Source organism: Pyxicephalus adspersus, chromosome 5 (genome assembly GCF_032062135.1).
Source record: "Pyxicephalus adspersus chromosome 5, UCB_Pads_2.0, whole genome shotgun sequence".
Classification (NCBI taxonomy): domain Eukaryota; kingdom Metazoa; phylum Chordata; class Amphibia; order Anura; family Pyxicephalidae; genus Pyxicephalus; species Pyxicephalus adspersus.
The window spans coordinates 129,675,225-129,682,635 of NC_092862.1; the positions used below are offsets into that span (position 1 = coordinate 129,675,225).

Genomic DNA, 7,411 nt, shown 5'->3' on the forward strand with positions numbered 1-7,411 from the left:
TCATTTCAGGGAGCCCCAATCACTAAGTTCCAGAAATCCATGACTTTAGTCTTGACTAAGAGTTTTACCCCCCCATAAATGTATTAACATGTCAGCAGCCAATAGAATTGGAAATCCTTAATGCAGTGTGGGGATGGTGGGGAGCATTAGTTCATAGCTGGTGGTAGGATCAGGATATCTCATACATAAAACTGTTCTTGGTGTCAGAAGTCAGCAGATCCATTTGCTATAATACAGCACCCCACTAAAACCTTCCTTACCTGTATTTATAAAGCATTGAATCTGACTTTCGCCAAACATTTATTAATGGTAAATCTATCACTGTCATCTAAACGTGCACCAGAAAAATTGACCTGCTTTGGATTGCAAGTGCAAGTTGTGAAGGTTAAAAACTTCTATGAAATAATATTTATGTCTGTAGCCTACTTGGAGCAAATGTCCTCACTTTCTGCTTTATTGACAATGTTATCACCTGGATAGGTAGAGGAAAATCTTCAGCTCACAGTACATACAGTGTATTAAAGAGATATGGGGGTTAAATTCTGCAGGTATAAAGTGCAGATACCTAGACATGTATGTATGTACAACAGTTTTCCAAATCTTACAGCTTTAGTCAAATTATAGGTCAGCCTTTCGCAACCCTTTTTAATATGGGGGAGCCCTTCAAATAACCTTTAGGTCTTAGGGAACCTCTGCTAGATTTACTAAATCCACAGCTCAAATTACATTAGCATGGGGGGTAATAGGAAGAATGCCTCTTACATTGCTGGCCAATGGGAATAATCATAACCTTACAAAAAGACCACTGGTATCAAACTGACTTAAGAGGTACAAGTTGCTCAACGAACCACTAGCAACCTCTGGAGGAACCCTAATTGAAATACACTGTTTTAGGCTATTCCAACAGGCAAAAAATCAACACTTCCTAATAGTTCCAAGACTTTAACATTCATTTCCTGCCTCATTTGCATTCCTATTGGCCAGTGACACAGGCCATCATTAAAATGGGAAAATATTTAGTAGTGGGGCACAAAGCTTTGAAACTACCCAGAAGTGTTGGAGCATTGCCTTCTAGAATGACCTGGCATTTAGCCATGACATTAAGGGTTAGGAGGAAACTAGGTTCCTGCTGTTCATACCTAACCCCATTCCATTGCTAAAAGAGTCTCTGTAGTTCAGTACAACTGGTCGCATGAAGAAAATAAATTATATAAGTAGATGCCACACAAATCTGCACATCAAAGTACTCCAAGTGAGCTCCAAAGATAAAGGTAGCTAAAATGGTGTGCAAGTCTTAATTTTTTTTCTGCAAGCATAGTCCTAATGTTTAACCTTCCATGTGTCTAAATAGACCAGTGATCTTTACTTTAAACAATTAGGAAGGTTTCAGAAGTCAACAAAAAACTGCCAAGTCATTAAAGCACTGTTTCTTAAACTATGGGTCAAGACCAAAACTAGGATGTGGAAATGTTTTTGATGGGTTGGTGCAAGACTATGTATTAGGCATAGCCTAGAATGTCCAAACATGAAATCAGTGGTGAGTGATATGAGTTATGTGCCAGATTGTATCCTACCACATTTTGAGACATGTTCAGACTGCTTCCTCATATCAACTGCAGCCTCCAGGTAGCATCTACCCATGGCATCCCAATAGAGAATGAATGGGGACAACTGTAAGTAGTTCAGTACTGTCACTTCTGTGTGCTGTCAAATCTACAAATGCTGGTTCCCTAAGAACCAATGCTGTGGTGTGGGCAATCGAACGGCTGGCAAGTTGGTATTTGCCTAGAGCCAAGCAGGAACACTTGTTTTCTCCATGTGTCTAAACAAACTCAAAATCTATAAACCATGCTTGGACGACTTTTTGCATGATCAAGTGGAGCCATACAGTAGAATAACATTCAACTAAATGACTTACTGGATGTACAGTAAATACCAAACATGCATGCTGTAGGGTTAGTGCTAACACAATACTCTTAAAAGTGTATTTAAATAATACATCCCAGTGCACAGGGGTAGATGGACACAGTAAAAGAACACACAAAGTGGGCTGGCAGTATAGTGAACAATACCCCAGTATGAGTTAAAATCTACTTCCATATTTTGGTGTTTATCATACTTTTACTATTTATTACTAAAAACAGAATAGCTGTGCCTATATATGTCACCTGTGCATGGTGGGGTAATATGCAGTTGGCAAATTTATTGGAGCTATTTTTTGAAAGCTGAATTCCAGACAAACTGTTGAATAAAAAGTCAGATATGTCCTTTTTTTAGACAGCTAATCCACCCAAGCAGTGGATTGGACAGTGAGGGAGAATCACCAAACTGATGAGAGCCTGACGGGTTTACAATACTGCTCCTCCCTCTCTTAGTATAAATCCAGCTGTATGGAAGATGTGAAGCAGCTAATATGTAGACCAGTGGTGCCCAACAGGTGGATTGCGATCTACCGGTAGATCGCAAAGGCAACGCGAGTAGCCCTGCCTTTCAAAATAAACTCTACTGCACGCAGTTATTAAGTTAAGTTCAAGTTTTTATTGTTGGTAGATCATTTTGACTTGGTCATTTTAAATTTAGCTCACCGGCCAAAAAAGTGTGGGCACCCCTGATGTAGACAGACACCTATACTAGTTGTTTTTAGGATATATTGAGAATAGGTATCCCCTATTGGATGATATTTTGTTTGCTCAACCACCCTGTAATATGAACAGTTGATAAAGTGTTTTTCACTCTTTGCCCATGCGGCTGTCCCGTAACAGTTTTTTCAGCTGGATGCACATTATTGCTCAGGTCTGGCTTTCTGATGTAAACACAGAGGTTCATGCCCGTATAGAGGGTCTGATTTATTAAAGCTTTCCAAGACTGGAGAGGATAGACTATCCTCCAGTCTTGGCTGCACGGGACACTAAGTTATTTTCACAATACCTAGATAGTGTGTGTGTCTAGACCCGGCACTACTCAGGCTCCCCTTGGAAGTACATGTCTTAAGACTCAAATGTGTTCAAGGGAAAAAAAAGTAGGGGAGAATGGAAGATGTTTGCCGTTTTCCATCCGCTGTCATCTGTGAGAGAAAAAACAAATATGGCTAACTGTGGGACATGTTGCCACCTGCTGCCGTGGCATGACCCTTTTGTAGTTTTATATGGGTGCAAAGATCTTGGTGGCTTTGCTCCAAGGAGAGAATATAGAGAAAGATAATGTAGCCACTGAGAACTGGGACTTTGTTCAAAGAAGGACCCCTTGACACGTTAATATTCACCATACCAGCGCTCCACCGACATTCCATCCTTTAACACAGTCAACACCACCATCCCTGTCTGTCATTTAGTCTGTCATTTGCAATCCCTATTTAATGTACAGTGCTACGTAAAATGTTGGCGCTTTATAAATCCTTTTTAATAATAATAATAATAATAATAATACTAAAATCCCCAGTGCTGGCTGGTAAGGTTTAGTGATGACGTTATGACTTCCTTTGTCATTTGGGATTGATTGTTGAAGCAGTGCACCATCACAGGGGCAAAATAGGATTTAAATTATAAAGAGCAAAGAAATTGGCTAAAGTAAGACCATAAGAATGGTTTCATAATAATACTGAGTATTCTTTAAAAGTATTAAAGTCAATTCATAAGATGGAGAAAATTATAAAACTCTTTTCCATGTATACCCCATATGGAATATCCAGTAGATTTTCATATTACATTTTATTTTTAGGTCCAGAGCACCTGCATTAATAATATATATTTAACCGTTCAGGGTAAAGTTTTCGTTAGAGCGCTTTGTATTCCTTTTAGAATTTCATCACATCTGGTGTTCCTGCTTTCAAACCACAATACCCTGAGAGGTTCATTATCTGTATGGTATAGCACTACATTTCCTGTGCTAACATATAGCATGCTGTTTAACAATGCTCAACTCTAAACAATGGAGCAATAAAAACATACCTCCTTTACAATCTCCTATCTCGTGTTACCAGCTGAGGGCAGATAGGTGGGCTGGGACACCATTTTGACAAATTTGATGGGTTTGAAGATTTTTAGTTGTGTTTTGTAACAGTACTGAACCTTGTTCTTTAACTTTACTAACATTTCACAGGAAATAAGATAAGTATGATTAAATGCAAAGTGTGATGGGACAAAAACAGCACATTGTACTTTGCAAACCTTAAATACTTAATATGCAAAAAAATTGGGTTAAACCAACAACTTTTTTTTTTTACAAACATTCCTGTACATTCATTTCTTTAAACTATATGAAATGATTTAGAGGCTAGAACTAACACTAACATTTTTTAATTGTTAATTTTTTTTTATAGAAAAACAAATGAGGACAGAAGGACTTGGTTCTGAAAGAGACAGTCCCTCCAAATCATGAACAGTTTGGAGGTTCACTTGAGGATCCTAAAGTTGAGAAAAGTCTATCACAGTTCTCTCCTCCTGTTTTATTGTTTGTATCTGTCTTTCATTTGCAACCCCTATTTATTGTACATCTTAGGGGAATATGTTGGTGCTAGATAAATACTGTTTATTATTAATATTATTGATAATAATAATAATAATAATAATAATATCACAGTATTTCCTGACCTCTTTAATATGAGGAAGCCCTTGAAATAACTTTCAGGTCTTAGGGAACCCCTTCTACAAATACTTTACCCACAACTTACAGTCTTACAGTATATTAGCATGGTGATCAGTGGGAAGAATTCCCCTTACATTGCTTGCCATTGGGAAGAATGTCAGCCTTACAGATAGCCAAAAAGATCATCGGTATCAGTTAAATAAGCAGAGAAGCAAAATTTGATAATTGCTCAAGGAACCCTTAGGAACTTCTGGCGGAACCCTGGTTGAGAAACACTAGTTTATCATTTATGTGTCCATTTAAGTTTTGGGTCTTCTGTTCATTTCACATGGTTCCTTCTTAATAAACCAGACTGGATTCTGTATTTTGAGCACTTGCCTATTCTGCCACTTTTTTTTTCCATGTTACTTGTCCCCACTTTAGATTTAGTAGGTTCCCACTCAATCAGTAATATTTTTCCCCTGCATATTCCTTTCTGGGTATACCTGTTGTATTTCCTTGGACTCTGGATATCAATTCTGTATATGTGGTCATAGAGCCATCTTCTTCACATTTCTTATATATCTGTATGGCTGTTACTCAAATATGTGTATATGCCCACATTGACTGAGGGTCTATTTACACTATTTAGGTGCATGAAAGCGCACTCATTGGCAAGCATTATATCTTGTGTCCACCTGGTTGTGTTAAGTGAGGCTCATGCACCAGAAAACACCACAAATGTTGTAACGGCATCACATCACAGCAATGGGTCCTGAAGAATTTGAGGATGTTGTGTGAGAAATAACTTCACGTGCAAATGAAGCACAAGCTGGTTATATGATAGTCCTGGCATGTTTTTGGAGTTGGACAGCTCTTCTTTAATAAACCAGCCTCTCTTTATTCCACAGGTTTGTGTATATAACAGTCACTTTTAAAAATTGAATATAACCATATGCAACTTGATATATATGTTTATATATATTCTAGCTTCTTTTCATATATAATGGACTATATAATACATGTATATAGTATATATTACTGCTACAACCTGAGGCTATTACTTTACTTTATGCACCCGAGTCTATTCCTGGCCAAAGAAGTTATTTCCTTATTTTATAAAACACATTGCCATGGGGAAGCTTTTGTTTTAACTGATTGAGGGATTTTCTTATTTTAGCATGTTTGTGTGTGTACTTAATGTGAACCTTCTACCTAAATAGAAGGTCTGCTTACACTGGTCAGGCCCCCTTCCTTCTTTTCAAATCCCCTTTTAAATGTAAGTAATCTTACCCATAAAAGGTAAAATATAATTAGATGAAATTAACAATGCCACTTCTACTTAATAAACACAGAATGGAGAAGTTTGTTTTTGCTTAGCTATAGGCAACACTGCAAGAATATGGGTCTGGTAGATAATAATACCTTTGCTAGTGTTACAATACTGGCTGAGTTCATGCAGTATCCAAGCCCAGAAATCTTTTCTTCAGAACTAGCCCAGCAATGACAACACCTCCTTCAGATCAGCAACCTATACATTTCCAATCCAATAGCTAGAGAAATAGAAAGACTGCCATTGCTCAACCTATTTATGGATATTCTAGTTGCTTGACCATTCCTGGCTTCATTACTTTCAAAGTCACTGACCTAGGGGAAGCATGTGGGTTAGAATGTCGGCAAAGCCAGATCTCCTGCTCTGCATACTTGTTTAGCATTGGCAGTCACTATATTTTCTCAAGACATGTTTAAATATGGAATATCTCACCTATAGATTTTCTAAAATCAGTTACATTTTGGTATTCAATAAGACTTTAGACTATCCAACATCTAATTTTCATGCAAGGTTTCATAAGCCTTCACCAAAATCATACATATGGTGCATGGTGGCCTATGACAGTTTAACGTTTATATCTATATTTTAACTATATATATAATATTTTATTTAATATTTTTACTTGGTAGCAGAGAAATGTATCATAGAATAATACATTTTATAATATATTAAATATTATATTATAATTATTAATTATTATATTATATAAATTGTATATTAAAAAAAGCTCTTACCTTTGAAGATTTTCTTTTCTACTCCCTCCTTGCTCAAATAAAGTTCAGTTTCACAAAGGTCACGGTGTTCTACCCTTCACAGATAAAAGCTCAGGCTATCTGACTCAAACTTCTCCATTAGGTTGCAACATGTTCCCCGGAGGAAGTGGTGACGTGAACCACCGGTATCTTACTACACACTATACACTGAAACTTTTCTCACTCTACAAGCGTGTAATAAAAAGGTTTGTCTGATTTGTATCACATTATTTATATTTTTTTAATATTATATTACTTTTTATAAAGTACAAAAAAAACTTCATATCAGTATTGCTTGTTTACTACTTGCAGCCAAAAGGTGGGGCTCTACGCTAAGTCTGTCTTTTGTGAATGTTCTTCCTTTTGTGCTACAATTATTCAAGCAAAACACCACCCAAAACACCACCCACCACCCAGCTAGGATGGGAATGTCTCATAACCTAACTTTATCCAAAACTGTTGTGTGGATATGGTGTGGGGAACGTTGGGATCTCCATTGGGGAGAAATCCCCTTCAATTATCGATAGGACACAGGAAGTCTTAGCCCTAACAGTCTCAATGTTGCATATCTTAATGATGTACCCGTCTCATATCCTCCTTTGGCTTACAGTACCATCTGTATGCTGATGACACTCAAATCTATCTGTCCACCCCGACCTGTCTCCCTCAGTCCTGGATAAGGTCTCATTCTGCCTGTCAGCCATCTCCTCATGGATGTCTGACCGATTCCTGAAACTCAACCTGGATAAAACAGAACTCATCA

At 37.5% G+C, this 7,411-nt stretch overlaps 1 protein-coding gene across 2 annotated transcripts in view; it reads right to left on the reverse strand.

The window, feature by feature from the left end:
- The window catches only part of APBB1IP (amyloid beta precursor protein binding family B member 1 interacting protein), a 71,010-nt gene extending 64,223 nt beyond the window's left edge, over window positions 1-6,787 (reverse strand). Inside the window, exon 1 of one of the 2 annotated variants that reach the window (XM_072412688.1) lies at window positions 6,631-6,787. The gene's annotated coding sequence lies outside the window, so the exon portion shown is untranslated. Of the gene's footprint in view, window positions 1-4,028; window positions 4,035-6,630 lie in introns of those variants that run through there. The other variant, XM_072412689.1, reaches the window with a different exon arrangement.
- Window positions 6,788-7,411: the final 624 nt, after the last annotated feature.